The 21,558-nt window shown below is 43.1% G+C and overlaps 1 protein-coding gene across 35 annotated transcripts in view; it reads left to right on the top strand.

The window, feature by feature from the left end:
- The window catches only part of ZBTB20 (zinc finger and BTB domain containing 20), a 715,034-nt gene that overhangs the window by 589,164 nt on the left and 104,312 nt on the right, over positions 1 to 21,558 (top strand). For all 35 annotated transcript variants that reach the window (XR_012897271.2, XM_075906071.2, XM_075906010.2 and 32 more), the window contains one exon: positions 2,125 to 2,265. The gene's annotated coding sequence lies outside the window, so the exon portion shown is untranslated. The remainder of the gene's footprint in view (positions 1 to 2,124; positions 2,266 to 21,558) is intronic.

Genomic DNA, 21,558 nt, shown 5'->3' on the forward strand with positions numbered 1-21,558 from the left:
TGTCTTGAAGGCATGGTAGGAGTGGGCATTGATCACATGGCCTCTCCTGATAGCACAGTTAAAGGTCCAATCTATTTATATGTCTTTTCTGAAGGAGATATTCATAAAGAGAAAATATAACATACAGTAACATATATAATGTAAGTCTGCAATTTGCAGCCATGCTACCTTGTATTTTGTTCCTTTCAGGCAGGATCAGGCTTGGCCAGTATTTGTCCTGGAGGACCTTCATGACATCTAAGTGCACTGCAGAAAGTGGAGTCAGTATTTGAGTAGGGGGCACTGTTGTATCTGATCACTGCTGACCCAATGCCTCTGTGTGGGGTAGCAGGGATCTCTGGTGCTGGAAGAGCTGTCTTTTGGGTAGAATGTAAAATAGATATCTAGGCCATTTGTGTTCAGTCTCAAAAGACTCCTTGGGTGCAGGAACTTGATGGGACTGGCAGTGAAAGGGGAAAGTCCCAGAAGCAAGGGAAGGGACATTTGCTGAGGGAAACCAGGTAACTAATCTCTGGCACTAAATGGCTAGCATTCCCCAGCACTGAGGATTCAACCTGAAGTGCGGACTATGTGGAGTCTCTTTCATCTCCATTGCAGCAGCAAATTGATACTCAGCATTTTCAACAGCAGCAGTTGTTGTCAAAATGCAAAGGAGTACAGCTGTTATGGAGTATGGAGACCTGCTCGCCATGAGTGGAAGGTCTGTCCCGGCAGCGCCCACACTCCAGGTTAAATCCTGGGAGCTAAAAAGTGCTGTCTAGTAAGCACTCTTCCTTCTCATCTGCGTGTCAGAATGTCTCAGAGGAGAAGAGCTAACTGGTGTCCCTCAGAAAGTGTCCCCTCTCTCACTGTTAGGACTGGCCACCTTTGCTGCCAACCCCATCAGGTTCCCCTGCCTGTAGAGGTAGGTGATTGGCATTTGTGTCCTGACTGAATTTCAGTTGTGGTCATTATATTCTGTCTCCTTAAATTCAGTTGGATATAGTACTTTTCTTTAATTCCTGAACTGCTGCGAAAGTGTTTCTGGGCACAGTTATGATAGAAGTCTGTAAAACCATGACTGTGTGGAGAACATAAATAAGAAAATGTTATTTACTCCTTCTTGTAACACAAGGATTAGGGGTCACCAAATGAAATTAACAGGCATAAAGTTTAAAACAAACAAAAGGTTGAACCTCTCTAGTCCAGCACCCTCAGGACCTGACCAGTTCCGAAACAGAGAATTTTCCGGACCACGGGAGGTCAATATTGTCTAGCATCAGCACCAATATGGTGCTGCTTGTGGGCTGTTAGAGGACATTTAGGGGTAAATTAGAGCTTATTAACAGTACAGAACACTGAGAGCCAGGACTAGTGGCTATAAACAAACTTCATGGGACCACAGGAAATTTGGCGCCACCAATGAAAAGTGGTCATCCAGCTAACTAAAATCATGCTGGTCCATGGATGTTTCTGGACCAGAGAGTTCTGGATTAGATAGGTTCAACCTGTAGTTAATACAATGCACTGTCAACCTTTGGAACTCTTTGCCAGGGAATGTTGTGAAGGCCAAAACTATAACAGGATTCAAAAAAGAACTAGATAAGTTGGCAGAGGATAGATCTGATGACTGTTAGTCACAGTGCACCAGATGCAAAACCATGGTCAGAATTGCCCCTAGCTTCTGTTTGCCAGAAGCTGGGAATGGGCAACAAGAGATGGATCGCTTGATAATTACATATTCTGTTCATTCCCTCTGAAAAAAGTCAGCATCACCCACTGTCAGAAGACAGGATGCTGAGGTAGATGATCCATTGGTGTGATGCAGAATGGCCATTCTTATGTTCTTGTGAATAGTCTTGCTGCACTTTAGAGATTAACAAAAAATGTAGATGGTATCATGAGCTTTCGTAGGCACAAGCCACTTACATTATCTCCCATCCAGAGACTGCTGAGTTTCAATGATAAATAAGTAAAATAGAATATATGGGAATCCAGTCAGGATGAAATGTAAACAAAAATAGTAGCATTAAAACATTTCACTTTACAGCAGCATGAAATTAAAGAAAATGCAATTCTTTATAAACATCAGTGATTTAAGTTCCACAATACGCAGCTGATGAGTCTATTATCTCCATTTTACAGGTGAGGAAACTGAGGCACAGCAAGTTTTGAGTGACTGTCTAAATTCACACAGTGAATCCTTGGCATAGCTGAGAAGAAAACTCTGGAATCCTGAATCACAGGCCCACACTCTAACCAGTAGGCCACGCTGCCACTACAAATGTAAGTTGTTATTAATGTTGGTTTCTCTTTCACACAAACTGTCATCTATTATATTGCCACATTTGCTAATAGTTACCAAAGCTATTTGTTTTAAACAGTGATTTGCGCACTCTCAACTAATGTTCTCTCTTTATTTAACTGTGCAACAGTTAGATCTTGTAAGTAAGATCTTGGCAACAGCAATAATACTTCGTCATCTGAAAGCACTGTGTAAATGTTATAGTAAGTTACAGCAGTGCCATAAATCCAAAATTTGGAATGCGTCTAAGCAGGGCTTGAAAAGTTCATTCAGCTTAGGCCAGTAGAAAACATACCTGAGTGACTGTTAAAAGAGTAAAAATTGCAGATTTAAGGGTCAGTTTCTAGCCCTTATGTTTGTGAAGATGATTGTTCAAATGTAAATTTAGTTTAAATCAAGGTTCTGTTGATTTCATACGTCTGCAGCCTTACAGCTGTGTCACTGCTGAAAGTTTTTGCCAAACTACAGAAGGGAAAAACTGACCACTCTTGACAGTTGTTGCTGCAGGTGGGCACCCTTGTGAAGCTGACACGGATCAGGTCAGCTTCCGTCTGAGGCTCTTTGGCAAAAGCTCTGAACAGCAGCAGTTGTGGCAGACACTGGAACTGTGCACAAGGAAGGACCAACCAAAAGTGGAGAATGTGGAGGAGAGTATATTAATGGAGATACCCATCACTGCTGCTCTTTCAGCAGCTGCAGCTCTGGGGTGGGAGAGGCAACCCAAGAACAAGGAGAATTTTCCTAATAGTCAAAGGGGAGCTGGGTGGCTTTTATTTATTAAACACTTACTAGCTGGAGGCATCAAAAGATAAAACTGCCCAACAGAATCCAGAGGTGGCCAGTTGGCAGTGGCTTGGCTTCTACCTGGAGCATTGATTGAAATATATTCATAGATGTTAAGGCTAGAAGGGAACATTGTGACACTAACCTGACCTGCACACACAGGCTATAGAACCTCAAGTGGTGATTCCTGCTTCAGACCCATATTTTCTGATTGAGCTATAGCATCTCTCTTAGACATCTACTCTTGATGTATAAACTTTTAAGTTCTAGAGATTTTACCGCAACCCTAGACCATATATTCCAATGGTTAGTTATCCTCCTTGTTAAATATTTACTCCTTTTTTCTAGTCTGAATGTGCTGACTTTCAGATTCTAAACACTAAATCTTGTTATGCTTTAGTCTGCTGGATTAAAGAGCCCTCTACTGTCAGAAAGCGGTTCCCCATGTAGGTACTTAGTCCTTAGCTTGGTGCTCTGGCTGCTAGATGTCTGCTGAACTTCTTTGTCTGTCAGAGTGCAGTTGAAGGGTCAGGGGTGAGCGTACAGGTGAAGTTAGCTTGTGGATGGACAGGATGTTGTAGGGATGTAGGATGGAAAGCTGATGGATGTGTCAGAAAAGAAAAGCATCACACTTTGGAAGAGAAATTTTTTTCATAGGTGGGCAAGGTGGAAAAGAAAAAAAATACGTAAAAAGATGGAGAACCCACTGGAAAAAAGGAAAGAGAAAATTATTGGGGTGAAAGAGAAGCATTTGAAAGAGATGTGAAAACAATAGGCAAAAAAGAGAAAAAAGTTAAATGAGCTAGTAGTAATGAGAAGACAATACTAAAGTATGTGAGACAGAGTAAGTTATGTTAAAAATATGCCAAGAAGATTAACAATGTTACAGTTTAATACAGGACTTAATAAACAGCAAACTGTTGTTTTAAAATGAAGGGAATGTGGCTTTACATGTGTATATTCACCCTGACTAATAGAAACTTAGGGCCATCTTTTTAAAAACTGTATATATACCTTCAGAGGAATAGCCCTTTGGCTCCTAGGTCACTTTGATTATTTTAAAAATGTTGTCTTCAGTGATCACATTAGTAGGGGACTTGTAAATTTTTCAGCCTATGGCCTGCACATGTGCAAATCTGGGGGAAATTTGAATCTCAGCTTTGGTACGTGGGCCCATCACCCCTCAGTATTAAAGTCCTAGCCTTCAGGATCCAACAAAAGTGAAGATAAGTTAGAAGGGAGAAAGCATTTCTTAATACCCAGCTATCTTCATTAATAGCAAAGGGACCAAAGAATTGAGCTTTCCAAGTAAATCTGTCTTTGTGTAAATGTTATTTTGATTCTCAAGTTTGTTCTGGTGTGAATACTTTGCTGTAGTATTGAAATGATATATTGGCTCTTCTGTAGAAAGTATGTTCTGGTGGTTAGGCTACAGGATTCAGTCATTGATCTGTCTGTTTCCAACTCTGCTACAGATTCAGCATGCAACCTTGTGCAAGTCATTTCATTTCCTTGAGTTTATTTAACTGTAACATGGGACTAATAATTCTCTACCTCACAGAGTATTAGACTCTTACTTCAGCAAGGCGTGTACAATCCTTTGAGATAGTTAGAAGCAAAGGGTTATAGAACAGAAAGGTGTTATTAATCTTTGGGTGTGTCTAGACTACAGGGTTTTGTTGATAAAAGTGGACTTTTGTCGACAAAACTATACCTGTGTCAACACTACCGCTGAGTTCTGTCAACATAGCGTCCACAGAGCTCGGCAGTTTTGTCAACGGCGGTAAACCTCATTCTATGAGGAATAATACCGTTTGTCGACAGAGTTCTGTCACCAGAAGGCGTTATTGCATATACACTGTCCTTTGCATCTATGCCTTCATGTTGACAAAGCAGCTTGCTTTGTCGACAGAACTGGATGCAGTCTAGACACTCTTTGTCGACAAAAGCCTGTAGCCTGTAGGCATACCCTTAGACTCTTGAACAGTTATTTTTAGAGAACTTCTTTGTCTGTCAGAGTACGGCTAGACTGCTGAGATTTTTCGGGATACCAGAGGTATCCCGAAAAAACTCTGTTGCATCCAGAGAACACATTTGCTCCTCTGCTTTTTTTTGCGGAAGAGCAAACGCGCTCTTTCAGAAGCCCCTGTATTCTTCATTCCATGAGGAAGAAGGGGCTTTCAAAAGAGGTTTTTTTTCCAAAATTTGGCCTAGTCTAGACGGGCCAAATTTCAGGAAAGCCTCTTCCGACAAAAGTATAGGAAAAAGATGCACAAAATGCAGAGCGTGTTTTGTGTATCTTTTTCCAATAGATCCTCACAGTCTAGATGTACCCTCGGATTCCCAGTCTGTCTTGTATTTTTTATTAACTTGTAAAATAAGTTTGATATAATGCTGGTCAGTAATATTATAAGAGTACTATGTGTGAAGATAATAAATTCCCTACACATTGAAAGTAATGTATTAGCACTTTCTTAAATCTTGATAAGTTCATTTGGCCAAGGTAGCAGTAGAGTTGGCTTCTATTCAGAAAAAAAAAGCATTTTTAGAAGGACTTAGATTTCCTCTTGAAATCACAGTTCTGAGTTCTAATCAGCCCACAAAAACAAAGAGGATCAGACTAAGCAGCTACTGTAGACTAAACACTGATACTGCTAATTTTCACCAATCAGTGTGACTTTTAACATGATACATGCTTTTGTAGTACACGTAGGGCATATCTACACTAGGAAATAATTTCAAAATAAGTACAATAAAAAAACCTCAAAATAACACACCCACACTATAAGGCAGCATTGAAATTACTCAGAATTATTTTGAAATATCGTATCCATGCTGATTGGAGCCTGCCTTGGACTTAGAGCCCCCGGAAGCATTCTGGGCAGGGCACCAGGAGGGCAGACACTTCCTGTGGCTGCTTGGTCCAGCAAGCTGACACACATGCTTTCAGGGGCTCCTCTCAATGGCCGCATCTCACATGCCACTCCTCTGCTGTCTCTCCCCTCATGGGACACCAAACTGATGCAGTGTTCTCTGTTTGCCCTTGTGGACACCACAGCACTAACATGGAGCCAGAGCTGCTGCCAAGCAATGGCAGGCTAACTTATGTCATGCTGCGCTCATGGCACAGTATGTCAACGCTGCCCACATGCTGCTCCAGCAGGGCAACGAGCAGCTCGAACTGGAGGACCCCTTCACCCCAGTGCTGGCACTCCTGCTGCTGCAAATACCCTTAACCCCCCTGCACACCGTGGCCAGCCGCTTCTTTCAGAGGGAGACCAGTTTTGACTGGTAGGACCACATTGTCCTACAGCGATGAGATGACCAGCAGTGGCTCCAGAACTTCCGGATGCAGAAGACTACCTTCCTGGAGCTCTGAGAATGGCTCACCCCTGTCCTCAGGCAACAGGACACCCAGTTGAGACCCGCCATCGCACTTTGGAAGCTCACTGTGCCAGACAGTTACCACTCCATTGGGAACCAGTTCGGCGTAGGGAAATCCACAGTCGGGGCCATGGTTCTTCAGGTAGCCAAGGCCATCAACAACATGCTGCTACAGAGGGTCACCACTCTGGGGAACATTGACAACATCATCAATAGCTTTGCCACCATGGGCTTTCCCAACTCCAGGGGGGGGGGCATAGAGACTCATATCCCCATCCTGGCCCCCGACCACTGTGCCTCGGACTATATAAACAGGAAGGGGTACTTTTCAATGGTAGACCATAAAGGCTGGTTCACGGACATCAACATCGGCTGATCAGGGAAGGTACACGACGCGTCTTCCAAAACTCCTGCCTGTTCCAGAAGATGCACACCAGCACTTTTTTCCCCGACTGCACCATCAGGGTCTGGGAGGTGGACATACCCAGCTGCATCCTGGGCAACACAGCCTACCCCTGGCTCCCCTGGCTGATGAAGTCCTACGTCGGCAGCCTGGACCCCACTAAAGAGCACTTTAACACCAGGCTCAGCAGGTGCCACATTGTAGTGAAGTGTGTGTTTGGCCACTTGAAGGGGAGGTTCAGGAGTTGCCTCACCCAGCTGGACCTCAGCCAGTGAAGCATCCTCTTGGTGGTGGCCAGCTATGTGGTCCACAACCTTTGTGAGAGCAAGGGGGAGACTTGCCCACCAGGGTGGGGGACAGAGGCTGAACAGCTGTCCAGGGCTTATGAGCAGCTGGTCACCAGTGCAATTTAACGAGCACGTCAAGGGGCTTTGCTCATCCAGGTAGCTTTGAAGGAGAGTTTCCGCCAAGGCCACCTGTGAGACTGTCCCTCAGGCCTTTCAAAAGGGGGTCCCTGCATTGCCCCTGTGTGCCTTTCCTCTTCCTTCTCCTACCCTCCTTTCCCACCTTCCTCCTCCCCTGCAGAGAGAATAAAAAAGCCTTTTTTCTTGGAACAAACAAGTCTCTTTATTTGAAGGATATAAAACAGAGGAGGAGCTGGGGAAAGAACTTGGAACAGGGGAGGACGGGGAATGGGGCGCTCAGGAGTGGGGCTGGGATTGGTGCCTCCCCTATTCATTTCTGGAGGCCTTGGCTGCCCTTGGGTGTCCCGCAGCCCTGTGTTCGGGGGCCCCAACAGCCCCTGGGGGGGGGCTAGAAGTGGGTTGTGCCCACAAAAGCTCATGATACCATCTACATGTTTTGTTAATCTCGGTGGTGCTAGCCGACTATTTGTTGTTTTTTAAGTTTTTCCCATTTCAGACTGACACAGCTACCCCTTTGAAGATAGGCAAAGGGAATATCTCGTTCTGGGGGTGCAGTATACATCGGTGATGGGTTGTGTTACTATCTGCCTGCAATGTTGGGTACTTGACAGTGCTTTGCTTCTGTAGCTTCCACCTGGGCTGCTTACAAACCATCAAACAGCGTGCAGTGTACACACAGCGTCTGTTAATAGCTGCTGCCCTGGTCCAGCACCTCTGACCCCAGCAGCCCATCTCAAACATGCCAATCACACTCTGGCTTCCAGCAGCTATAGTTACCTCTTGAAGGGTGAGCACAGCAAGGGATGTAAAATCTCGTTTAATCAGTTAACTGGATAAATGTTATGTTTAACTAGTTAACTGCTTAAACAGGGACAGGTAGGGGGAACTGTCCAGCCTGGGTAAGTGGGAGAAGACCCACGGTGTGGCACGGTGGGCCCGTCATTACCTTCCCCCTCCACACCCATGTGGGGAGCTGCTTCGGCTGGGCTGGGGCGACCCTCACCCACAGTGTGGTGAGCTGCTGCAGTCCAACCATGTCCACCAGGTAACCGTAACGGCTAAGCATCACCCAGCAAGAGTGATGCTTACCGGTTAACCATTCAGATCCCTAGGCTCAACACATTCCTAGTCCTGAATTTCCCCTCAAACATGTGTTCTGTGCTGGCCCATTCTCTCCTGGACAGTTCAAATGTTGTAAGTCCATTGTCCCTTTAAGCAGTCAATGTACAATAGCTTATTGCTGTAACTGGATTTACTAAACAATTCAGTTTAAACACAACACTGGATTAGTTTTGATTAGAGAATAAAATAAGTTTATTTAACTACAAAGAAAGAGAATCTAAGTGTGTACAAGTTTAAGGCATTAAAGTCGAAAATGTTCCCAGAGAAGCAAAAAATGCTTTCTGAGAACAAAATGTATGTCCACACTAAAAACCTAAGTCAACCTATATTAAGCCAGTGTCTAGCTACAGCAGTAATTTCTCTAGGGGTTCATGTCCACCCAATATTCCTTGGTTCGAAGGTGCATGTCGTCACCTGGAGTGCTTTCATTGACCTAAAAGAGCTCATGTGGGGAGAAAAGAATCTAATCTCTCAGCTCCACTGGCTACTCCCTGCCAGGAGCCCAGCTGCCCCACAGACTCCTGGCAGTCTGTCTGCCCTCAGATCCCCATTCCCTACTTAAAGTAGGGGAAGCTGTCCAGGGTTCCTTGCCTCCCTGTTCCTTGCCAGGAGCAGGATCCAACCATGTGGGCTTCCCCCCACAGATTCCATTTGAGAGTGGGGTCTGAAAGCAGGGAGCAGTGAGACTCTAGCTCTCTGGCTTTCTTGTCATTTTCACAGCTCCAGCACTAATAGTTGGTGTAATTAACAAGTATCTATGCACACACTGCATTGCCCTAACTACACTGATATAAGCCCAACACCTCCTGTAGAGGTGAAGTTATGATGTCAGCATAGTCAGGCACTTACATTGGCAGGACGAGGATTTAGTGTAAACTCTGACATAATTAGGTAGATGTAAGCTGCCTTATGTATAGTGTAGCCTAAAACTTTACAAATTGCACATAGCTCAAGGTAAAATCCTTACCAAGAGATAATAGCAACAGACTGACCAAATTCTCAGGACAGAACCCCTCTCAAAATCCAAAGGCTCATTCCTTTGTCTTCATAGGTGGGAGGGAGGAAGGTGGAGAAAGAAAGAGATACCTGGGGTGTTTTTGCCCCTCACTTTTATAGTCTATCGATCTGGACTTTTAATACTCCAGTCATCTGAAAAAGTGGGTTTTGACTATGAAATCTCATTATACCACCTACATGTTTTGTTAGTCTTTAAGGTGCTACTAGACTATTCCTTTTTTTTAGTTTTTTCCATTTACAGACTAACTCGGCTAGGCTATCCCTCTGAAGCTTTTATAGTCCTGTTACCCTTTGAAATTCATTTTCCTGAGAGTTACCCCTCAATAAGGTTCCAATCCACACAGAGAACAGAGATTTGGAGTCTCATGATGAAAGAGTTTCCATATTGTTGTTTTAAAAGACAGATCTGTTCCTGTCCCCCACTTTGCCAAAGAATGATCACTTGACACGTGATTGTCAATTAACTTTGATGGCACCTGGCTAGAGATATCAGCTTGCCCTTTGTCTTTGAGAAACAGGTTTATCACTTCCCTAGACTTGTCTGTTAAACATATTTCAGCTATAACTTAAAAATATAAGCTGAACTTTATATATACTGCTGCTATACATATTTCATGATATTATCCATCAGTGAGTTATTAGTTCTCAAAGAATACCTGATAAGTCATATTTAGTACAGAGGCTATTACAAAAATGTGTAAGGTGTGAATCCAGGGTGCAATTGGTTACAGGATATAAAACAGATGCGTCCAGAAGTGAAGAGTCCTCAAGGAGTCCTCGAGGCATCCCTCCAAGTGTTCCCAAAATTGTCCCCCCAACTCAAACTTTCTTTCCCTATTTATCCGTTAGTATTACAATAACATGTCACTCAAAAACTTCTTAGGCAAGCACTTTTTAAAGGTTCCTGAAGAGGTTCTCTTCTGATCATCACTTTCACCAGATGCATTTTTTTTTCAGAGACTCCTTGCTCGGGGGCCCTTACAGATATATGTCTTAGGGCATTTAGACAAACTTCCTGTTTTTCTTAATGTATAGCTTGACGATTTCACTAGAGATTTGGGCCTCAGGAAGGATGCGGGGTCAAGCTGCCCTCTCTGTGGCACCCAAACTCCGCTTCTTCCCCCTCCCTGACTTGATCATGCTGTCTAGGCCTATTTTGGGCCTGTTAGCTTGGTTGCTAAAGTTCAAGCAGTAAGCAGTAGTGGTTCAGGTACATTACTGGATTTGCCGAAATCTCCCTGTATAACAGTGCTCTGCTCTTCCTGTCTGTCGTGCTGTTTGCCACAATGGCAACCGAGTTGTGTTTTGATAACTTAATATTTTATAGGCGGGCTTGTTGTTAGGCTTTTACTCATCTCCCAACCAAGAGGAGCTGTAGAGTGCATTTTGTCTACTCCCTACCTTTGACCAGAAGTTAAACCTCTCACCTGCATAGCTCATAGGGTCATGAAACACACAAATCTCTCTACCACTTCAGGATACAGTCCCCAGGAAAGGTATAACATTAAATCTATAACATTTGAAATGACTTAAAAAAACAGTGAATGGTCCTGCAGCTCCTTAGAGACTAACAAAACGTAGATAGTGTCATGAGCTTTTGTGGGCACAACCCACTTTTTCAAATGAAAGGAGCAAGTGGGCCAGAGGTAACAAAGGAAACCAAAGTATGTTCTTTCTCCATTCATCTGAACAAGTGGGTTGTGCCCATGAAAGCTCATGACACTATCTACATTAGGGCTACTTAACTTGGGAAACCCCCGGGAGCCACAATGATACTCACAGCACATGCGGAGGGCCATAACTTAAGTGTGGTTGCATATACATGCAAATATATATGCAAATATGCATTTATATATTTATATATGTAAATAGCTTCTTTCATTTAAGTCAGTTCTGCTGATATTAATAACATGCAATATTTACCTGATTTCCACCCATGTGACAGCACTTTTAATGAGCAATGACAGTTCAGGAATTTAACTACTAAAACGCATATCAACAGTAGATCATTATATTTACTCGCCTTTGTGGAGGCCATGTTTAAAGGATCCCACCTGCTCGTCACATGTTGAGCCCCTCATAAACCCAAACCACACTGTGGTCCACAAATAAATGGGCCGCATGTGGCCCATGGGCCACGTGTTGAGTAGCCCTGATCTACATTTTTGTTAGTGTCTTATGTGCTGCAGGACCATTCGTTGTTTTTGTGCACAATCTGCTCCTTCAGATGAGAAGAGCAAGAACATGCATTGGTTTGCTTTTTACTTCTCCCCATTCTGTACCTGGGCTATTTGTTTCCATTCCCTGGCTGTGGTTCAAATTAAGCTTCCCCTGCTAAGTGTAGCTCCCATTACTCTAATCTCACCAGGCCAGTGTGCAGCTTGGGTCTGCCCTCTGTGTGGCTTCTGCTGTCTCCAATTTGGGTATCTGCAGAGTTGATCGTGATAGAATTTATACCGAAGAGAGACACAAATCTGCCACAGAATGGGCAGAAAAGGGGTGTTTTGTTTTGAGTTTTCCAGGAGTTTAATCCCCTCTCCTCCTAAAATCCCTAAGTGATCTGACCTGGGCTACAGCTATCAGGAAGCCTTGCTCCTTCAGGAGGGGCAGATGCTTCATCATTGCTTACTGAAGCAGCTCCATAAACTACCAGCACACACTCCATGGGCCACAATTGGAAAGCCACTGAGATTAGGAAAACAAGACGAGATAGCAACCCTCATACTACTGACCATCAGTGGAATCAGAAAGACTGTGTAGAGCTGAGTAATTAGCTACATATATTATTGGGGATTGTCCCCTTCAATGGAAGTAGTAGGTGTTGGCCACTGAAGCAAGGGAACAATACTAGACAGCGTGAACCATTAGTCTGATGAAACAAGCTGATAGGAGGCATGTGATGTCTGTGGCCAAGCTGAAGGTGAGTGAAATAACAGCAGAGTAAATTGCTGAGGATATGGGTTGTCAGATGCACTATAGACATGAGGCAGATGGAATGATTATGGGGATCTTTGTGAGACTGTGAACTAGTTCTTCGGTTTTACCATCCTGACACGAAGCTAAACTTAATGATGAACTGTTAACAGAGATCGGACTGCCTGAATAACGGCCCTAGTACTAACAGCAGAAACTTGTGCAGATTTTCTCTGTGTGCGCGTGCACTTGGTGCTTACTGGTGTTCCTGGTGGGTGGCTGAATCATCCTGATGGCATTCAACAGGAACCAGCTGCTGAGAATATTAAAATGCAAGCATTTGTGCCTCTAGAGAGACAGTAGCATCTGCAAAGTTTTCCTGTCTTGATAGTACAGATAATCCCAGGGAGTATTCTCTAGTAGTTTTAACTCTCTGTTCATTCATGTGTTTTCTTTAAATCTTTATCCTTTGTCCCTGTAAGTAAGGCTAACTTAGACCTAGATCTGAGCTTCTGATTGCTATATGCAGCCAGTTTGCAAGCCCTCATTCCAGGCTTATTTATCAGGTGTGGTATGTGGGAAGAGGGAAGTAGGACTTTATTCCATCCTGCATGTCTTTTTTATGGTTTTACAAGGCAATGTATAATAAGTCATGGCTGGAGTCCTCCATAAGGTCATGTTCTTACACTGTTAAAGTCAATTGGAGACTTGTTATGAATTCCAAACTCAGCAAGGTGAGATCCCAAGAGTATGTCTACATTACTGTTAGACACCCGTGGCTGGCCCATGTCAGCTGACTCAGGTTCTTGGAATATGGACTAAGCTGCTATTTAACTGTGGTGTAGACATTCAGTCTTGGGTGGGGACCTGGGCTCTAGGACCTTTTGAGGTGGGCCAGCTGTGGGTGCCTAACTGCAGTAGAGACATACCAGAAGAGAATTGGTTGTTGAAGTGATGGAACAAGATTTTGACTTTGTCCATTGCTTTTCATATTATTAATTATTTCTGCAAAGCTATTCATGTGCCTGACACTTGACACACAAAACAAGAGCTCCGTGCCCTAAGGAAGTTAGACCAAAATTCTTACATATATTTTGGTTCCTAACTCCCATTGAAATCAGTGGCCCTGTTGTGTAAGGACCAAGGTGATGAGCATCTGTTACTCCCACTGACTTCCATAGAGGTGGTAGGCACTCAGCATTCCTCAGGAACTGGCTGTCAGTTAGACAGAATGATACCATAGCACAGTGAGTATTGCCCAAATTTGAGGAGGAAGAGAAGGATAAGGGCCATAATAATGAGATTGTTGGATATTCTTTTGTGAATTTGTTTATTTGAAGATTTGAATCTCTATATTTTCCTTGCTTTGAATATGTTAATATATTAATAGTTCAAAGGAACAAAACACACTAATAGGAGAGCAAAGTTACAGAGTCAACGCTTGCAGTGGCATGAGAAAAGGTGCAAAATCGAAACTGGAAAAAGAGACACCTTGAGGAAGGTTGGCCTAGCTCCTCCTGAGTTGGGATATTTGTTGCATCTGATCTAAAAGAGCAAGCCAGCAAGTTGCAGTAAGCATCCTGACGCAGCATTCTGTTTCCACTGTTGTTTCTACCTTGTTTCATCCCCAGACACCGTACTGTACACGACTGAGTGACAACAGCAGACTCCCTACCTGAGAGGATGTCAGCTAGTCAATGTTTTGACAGGGTATTACATATGCAATGACGGGGACTGCAAAGTTTATTGATACTCTCTCTCGTGATGTGACAGGCCAGGGAAATTTGTTCCAGGAGAGTTTAGTTCTAAACAGCAGTGACTTGATTGCATTTCCCGGATTTTGTCTTTCCTTGTAAGACAAGCTGTTGAAGTCCTTCAGATGTGGAAGAAATGAAGTCTGAGCTTTTTATTGTATCGCCATCGTGATGGGTGGCTAAGAGCAGCAGTCTCATATTTTAGCAAACTGAGGACTCTCGTTTTGAATTTTTTGGGGACCCCCCGCCCTGCCCTCTTCTCTGAGGCCCTGATCTCTACTCACCCCAGCTCCCCTCCTTCTGTTGTTCACTCTCCTGCGTCCTCACTCACTTTCACCGAGCTGGGACAGGGTGCTGGGGTGTGGGTGGGGTGTGAGGAACCTTGATGGGGGTCCAGGTTCTGGGGTTGGGCCAGGGATGAGGTGTTTGAGGGAGGGGGTTCTGAGTTGGAGCAGAAGGGAGAGGTGCAGAGTCCTGGTAGCGCTTACCATGGCTCCTGGAACTAGCCTCCAGGTCCCTATAGCCACTAGGTGCATGGGTGGCCAGGTAGGCACCACACGTTGCCTTCATGACACCCTCACAGATCCTATTGGTCTCGCTTCCTGGCCAGTGGGAGTTGGAGAACTAGCGCATGGTCTGGGCAGTGCACTGAGCCTCCCTGGTTGCTCATGTACCTAGGGATTGAAGAGACCTGGAGACTGCTTCCAGGCACCATGGTAAGCACCACTGGGACTCCGCACCCCTCCCCTCTGCCTATTCACCCCACGCCAGGGGGCTGCTACAGGAATCTGTCATCTGCTTCTGGGAGCCATGTGGAATGAGGGCATGTACAAAGCCTGCCTTGGCTACAGACCCCAGGGAAAGAGGGAAGAGTTGAGAGCTCACGAGCTAAGGTCTTTTGCTTTTAAAGGAGTATCTGAGTTCCATCCCTCTTAAGCTCAAATGCTGTAAACCCTGTCGTGCCTTGGGACTTCTTGATATGTTACAATAAATAAAAACATAGTTTATTCTGAATAAGGTGGCATGGACAAAGCTTCCAACAACACCCAGCACCCCTTCCTTAAAACTACACGGCGGATGCCGCCCTTCTGCCCCCACCCACCCATTTAACAGCAGAAAGAAACAAAAGAGGCTTAAGTCCTGATTTGAAGGGTGCCACAGATGTGTTTTGGCAAGTATGAGAGAATACTGCCTTCCAGAGTCAGGCCTTTGACAGAAAAGACTCAGCCTTTGCCACTACTGACTCCATTGACAATTTCAGGTGCTGTAACAGAACAGAGGGTATCAATCTGGTGTCTCAGGTATATGGCATAATAGAAAGATGTTGAAGTGCACAGGCAGAACAACAGCCAATGTGCAGCTCTCTACGGTCACGTCTACACTACATGGAAGATCGATGCTGGCACAGTCGATCTTCTGGGGTTTGATTTAGTGATTGTAGTAGAGACCTGCTTGATTGAATTCAAAGGGTGTCCCTGTCAGCACTGGTACTCCAGTCCTTGTGAGGAGTAACGGAAGCCAACAGGAGCATTTCTTCCCGTCGACCTCCCGCTGTGTGGATGGAGATTTAAGATAGGTAGCCTCCAGCTATGTAATTTACGTAGCTGAAGTTGCGGATCCTACTTCGACCTTCCCATATAAGGTGGACCAGGCCAAAGGGACACGGTTTATAACTCGCCTGTTCGCCTAGGCTTGTTTTCTCCAGTGCTGTGAAATCTCTGAGCAATCTTAAGGAAGGCTCAAGTCGCCTTTTGTTAAAAACATTTTCATTTTTCCACTGTATACATTTTAGTAGGTGTGCTAACTTCAAACCCATAAGTAAGAGAGACAGCTTTCTCTTACTTTAATGCCTCTATATGTCATCATGGACATTTCATCTTCTCTTTTCACTGCTTATCTGAACTACATATATACCACTGCAGAGTGAAAATGAGATGAGGGTTAAAAAAACAGTGTTTTGAGCTATCTCTTGTCCTCTAACAGAATGATCCTCCAGGGTGATGCTCCTCCCACCCAGCCTAAGCAGCTAGCAAAGAGAAATTTGGACACAAAAGCAACCACCAAGAATGAAGTCGTAGCTCTGAGCTATGATAATACATTCCATTCTGAAGAGGAGGGGAAAGCTACCAGTGGAGCAATTGCATTTGTGCAGAGTGCTGACCTGGTTCTCCCATTTCCATTCAAAATTTTGAAATAGCATGAGATTGTTTGAGTTATTTATCTTTTTGACCGGGGGGAACTGTAAGTCTTTCATTCCATCAGTGCTGTCTACATTGGCAAGCGGCAGAGAGGAAATACTTCTTCACCTGGAAATACTGTGTGACAGTTCAAGACAACTAAGCAGTAAACTACACAATATTTGTGTAATAAATATGTTAACGGTATTCACTGCAGCATTGCATTTTACTAAGTTAACCCTTATGCAACCATTGGGGCCAATTCTGTAGCCTTTTTTTATCTCCAGTCCAGACAATGAAAATTTTACTTGAGTAGGGAGAAGCTGCATGATCGGGCCTATATTGGGGTAAATTAATGTGCCATTGGCATGCAATACTTCTCTAACTCCCACCTCATTCCAGTCTATTTAAATCCCCTGCAAAGGATTGCATCATTGATTCAGTCCATCTCACTCACAACACCTTGTCCTCAACTACTTTTCCCCCTTCAATTTCTATTTCATGGATGAAGAGAAGAAATTAACGCTGCCCCTTTCATCTTTAGGTATCAGAGTTAACACCCAATGGAGTTGAATGGGGCAGATAACTTAAAACTGTTGCCTAAAGCTCTTTTAACAGCAGCCTCAGATAGAAAACCCTGCATCTGGTCACACATAGCAGGTTCCTTTAGCCACTTGAAGGAGTAAAAACTTTGTAGTTGTTTTTAAATGAAAACTTAAATTCTGCAAAGTCACTCAGTACAGCCAATAGACCAGTGCTACTCAATCTGTCCACTAAATCAGCCATTATGAAGTTGCTTGACTCGAAGTTATCACATTTCATCCAGCCTGATAACTTGCTCCATTATTATCTGGATGTTCTAAACTTCTTCCATGCCCATCTCTCATTTAATAGGAAAATTTTATTCTGCTTTGCTTCGTTTACATTTTTGAAGCTTTAAAATATTCCAATTGCAGGCAGACATTGCACTGTCTATCTGGGAAAAGGAATTTTATGCCCAAATGGAAATACTGTTTCATCAGTGGAAAAGTTAGGAAAAAAGCACATTCTCTGACAGGGGACCCATAAAACCTTGAAACCCCTACAAAAGTGTATCAAGAATTCCATGCACTCTTCAATGAAAGAGTTGTGGAACAGTATTTGTAGCATTTTGGACCCAGACTGGACAAATGGAGTAACAAAACCGGTAAACAGTTTAGTTTGGTGCCTCTCAAAGGCAGAGAGTGATTGATAATTCCTGAGGTTAATCCTCCACATAGCTCTACCACCTCTCACATTATATAGATGAAATATCCTTTTCTTTAATTAGATGTTGTAGACCAGAACATAGTTCATAGAAAAGTGCCACTCCCAAAAAGCATCGTATCTTTCCTCTTCAGAAAAGAGAACATTTTCGCTTGCATCCATAAAATAAAAAAAGCCCCAAAGGCTGGCTCGATTAATGTTTTATACCAGGTAGGTTTATATTTCCAAAAGTAAATTCTATAATTCCCATACCTCTCTCAATGTGATCTTACAAATGCAAAATTTTTAAAGCGGATTAAACTGTGCTCAGTGCGCACAAGTTACTTCATTTCAAATAAGTGTAGTTATATACATCGTGACTGGGAGAAGACTCCTGCAATTTTACATGTCAGTTTGAGGACCCTTTAAAAAGTTGACCCCTCGGACCTATTCACAGTACAAGTATAGGTGCGCTTTAGTGACGGGTCATAACGCTCCCATCTGATCCAGTTGAGTTGTAATTTTTTCTCATAACACACACATGCCAGACATATTTGTGGGTTCACATCTGCTTAGCCACAATATGCAGTGTGCATTCTGGGAAGAACTGGGCAGTTATTTTATAACATTTCAGCAGAAGGATAGATTGCACAGAGGTCATTCGCAATGTGTGAAACTTGCTGTCTATGAGGCAGTGCGCTTAGGGATATCCAACTGCACAGAGAGCTGTGAGGAAGGAAAACCAACCAATAATGCTGCTTTCTCTCACACATTTTCTCCCATAGACAAATGAGACAAGTGCCATATAGTGAGCTGTTGCATTCTTGGTTCCCATTTACCACTATAATTGGTGCAATAAATAGACAGTCACACACACAATATGAAGACTTCATTATTTTTATAAAGTTTACTATAGCACATTTACTGATACATTGTAAAGTATTTTCATAAATTAAAACTAAGCAGTTGTCAAAATAAATGCACAAAGTATGTTCTGTGATGTATTATCCTTTATATTTATTTTTATTTGGTATTGTCTGTTCACGTTTTTGCTAATTTAAAACATTTACTCACTTGCGATGGGTCAGTCTCTCAGTCATTAATGTGAATTAGCAAGATTGTATTCTCTGTCCTGATGGTATACAAAATATTATGCTAATGGGAATAACATTATCGGAAGCACATTTATGTTTGTGCTGGAAGACCAGGGTCACAAGAGATAATCCAAAGGATTATTCTGTGATGGATTATCCCAGTGAATGTTTTCCCAAAATGTCTGCTCACTAAAAGGTCATGTCATTTCTATGCTAGCCTCTCTGTCAAACCACATTTTACCGTCTGCAAGAAGATAAATACCAAAAGAAAATTATGGGGGTGACAGAACTGAGTGACATGTGGTAGGCATGTCAATGAAGTGAACGGCATGCCACACACCTGCTTTTTGGCTGTGCCATGCCACAAGTTAACATTTTGGATGAGCAATTTCCGTTCTGTTGTTTTCTCTCAACACATGGTGTTCAAAAACAGTTAAAAGAAAACTGTACCCATTTGCTCATCCCAGAAGCCTGCAGTTTCAAAAGAGGATGCCAGATTAATTTTCACATCTACAGTATTTCAGAGTGCATACATTCTGAAAAATGTGGCTTATCTTTAGATACTGCAGTGCAATGGCTGGCACAAAATTTATGTTCTTCCCTTTAACTTTCATGAAACATACAAAAGCTGTTTATATCTACTGTGATCAAAATCTTCAAGGTATATCAAAAATCCACATAATCTTGAATTCTAATATTTGCCCTGAGACTTTAATATTAGCAAAGACATATGTAAAAATACAAATATACACCAACCTTTTTTGCTAGCTCTATGTTTATATGAATGCTGCTGTTTTTCAATTATTCAGCCTGAACCAGACTACATTTAAGCCAGTACTAGTATAGTAAAATCCACTTTAATGAAAGGGTATGTCAAAACATTATTGTTTGGTCAAACCACCTCCTCTACCCTCCCCCATTTTGGGACCGGCAAGGGGAGAATCTCTGACCACCAGCGTAGAAAGGAAACAACCAAAGCACAAAACATTATTTGGAAGACGGGAAGATTCACTGGCACATCACCACCATGCCAGTTGGAAAAGGACATGGTTCTTTTCTAATTTACACTCGTGTAACTCAAAAGTAACAATGTGAATGAAAAAAAAATCAGATCCATATACAGTAGTTTCATGTTTTATCTGAGATCCATATAGAAGATTTGGTGGTAGATTTTGGATCTTAGAAATGTGCGGTCTTGTACTTGACTGTATCTTTATAATTGGAAAATAAATGCTTATCTCCATCCTCCTTAAGGCAGGAATAAAGCTAAGGGACTTAGCATCTTTCTTGAATTCCTTACAGCCTATTGATATTGGCTGTGGTTAGAAGCTCCTCATGATGTATTTTATAGCAGGATGTCCTTATCGCTAGAAATTGAGCATTTGTTCCTGGATCTGAACTCATTCATTCATTCATTCATTCATTCATTCATTCATTCATTCATTCATTCATTCATTCAGTAATCCCTTTATTTCTGTTTTCCATTGAACTGTTTTCCTGTCAAAGTGACACGACTAGTGCAAGGTCAGCTTCTGTCATGCCCTTTAGCCTGTGTATTAGGTACATTACTCAGCAGTCGAGCAGTTTAAAGGCAGATGGTTTTAAATGCTGAAATAGAGGTACATTTGGAGGGAGAGGGGAGTTTTTAAAGAGATCAACTGGACCAGTGAAGACATATCAAGCAGGGCAGAATTGACGTGTTCTCTGCACTTTTAAGAAGAGGTGTTGATGAGCTCCTCTGTGGCTAGACTCGTTTGGATAAAATTTCAACCTATTACATGGGGATTTAGATACTCCTTTCCCATTAACATCAATGGGAATCATGTGGCTAAATCCCTGTGCAGCACATTGAAATTTACTCCCGTGTGTTTTAGTTCATTTTGATGTGGATACTCTCCTGTATGGGGAGCAAATGGAATGAAAAAGCAGCTTTGGGTACTAAAGCATCCTGCAGGGTTTCCTTTCTGTAGTGAACAGAATTTCTGATTGTGTATTTCTGACACTAGGGCTGTGTCCAGACTCCATGCCTCCGTCGACGGAGGCATGTAGATTAGCCAGATCGGAAGAGGGAAATGAAGCCGCGATTAAAATAATCGCGGCTTCATTTAAATTTAAATGGCTGCCCCGATCTGCCGATCAGCTGTTTGTCGGCAGATCGGGGGAGTCTGGACGCGATGCCCCGACAAAGAAGCCTTTCTTCATCGACACAGGTAAGCCTCGTGAAACCAGGTTTACCTGTGTCGATGAAGAAAGGCTTCTTTGTCGGGGCATCGCGTCCAGACTCTCCCGATCTGCCGACAAACAGCTGATCGGCAGATCGGGGCAGCCATTTAAATTTAAATGAAGCCGCGATTATTTTAATCGCGGCTTCATTTCCCTCTTCCGATCTGGCTAATCTACATGCCTCCGTCGACGGAGGCATGGAGTCTGGACACAGCCTAGGTTAGAAGTCAAGATTTAGGACTGTGGGGAAATGGCTGTTAATGTGTCTGTATTATTCATTCATCTATGGGATAAATTGGATTGATGGCTGGTTGATCCTTCATCCATGAGAGTGGGATTTCTCCCAATCCTCCATCACCATATGCCTACTGTGGAGTCAGCTTGTATGCTTTTGACTATGAGTTACTGTTAAGGATCACTGGTTTTCATTGGTTTGTAGTCTAGATGTCAGTCCATATAAGTTTTTGCCTTTGTCCCCTAGCATGTGTAATTTCCACTGATGTGAGAGGATTGGCTGCATCTATGGATCATGCTCATTGGACACATTTAAGGTCATAATAAGAGGTCACTTGAATATCTTCCTAAGCAAGGAAAGAGCATTATTCTTGTTTGAGTAGATACAGCCACGTATTCCACATGCCTAGTGTACTGGAACTAGAGAACATTGCCTAGCAGTACCTGTAGGGGTAACATTTGTGCCTCTTGGTCAGAGCCCCTCCAATGAGATAGCATGACCCCAACCCCTCCTCAGTTCC

This window comes from Pelodiscus sinensis, chromosome 1, assembly GCF_052426305.1.
Source record: "Pelodiscus sinensis isolate ZL-2025 chromosome 1, ASM5242630v1, whole genome shotgun sequence".
In the NCBI taxonomy this organism is placed as follows: domain Eukaryota; kingdom Metazoa; phylum Chordata; order Testudines; family Trionychidae; genus Pelodiscus; species Pelodiscus sinensis.